The sequence below is a fragment of the Elephantulus edwardii genome, unplaced genomic scaffold, assembly GCF_000299155.1.
Source record: "Elephantulus edwardii isolate Elephantulus edwardi_28Jun2011 unplaced genomic scaffold, EleEdw1.0 scaffold00524, whole genome shotgun sequence".
In the NCBI taxonomy this organism is placed as follows: domain Eukaryota; kingdom Metazoa; phylum Chordata; class Mammalia; order Macroscelidea; family Macroscelididae; genus Elephantulus; species Elephantulus edwardii.
Window position 1 is genome coordinate 206,913 of NW_006400274.1, and position 456 is coordinate 207,368.

A 456-nucleotide genomic window follows, 5' to 3' on the forward strand; every position below is an offset into this window, starting at 1 on the left:
TTCAGTGACTGGGATAATCAGGATGGGAGTGTCAGAGACAGTGTGATTGGCACAGGACAGAGCAGAGTTTAGGGCTGTTGTACATAGGGTCTCTAAGAGTCGCAAGTGACTCGACGACACATAACAAAGAACACATACTGTAGTTCTACAGGACACATCACCTTCCCTTCGGAGACAGTACAACTAAACTTAAGAAACAATGGACACAGCATAAAAAAAATTGTCGGACCCACGTCCCCCATCTTCAGGTATCACACCGCTTCCCTCGCCCCAGTCCATGACCCCTGCCACCAGCTCTCAGTTTTGGGGCTGGTAAAGGTAGTGCACAGATGCAGTGGAAGGAGGGAGTGGATTTGAACTGGGACACACCCCTGCACCTTTGACCCACATCCCCCGTCTTCAGGTATCGCATTGCTTCCCCCGCCCCAGTCCACAACCCCCGCTGCCAGCTCTGAA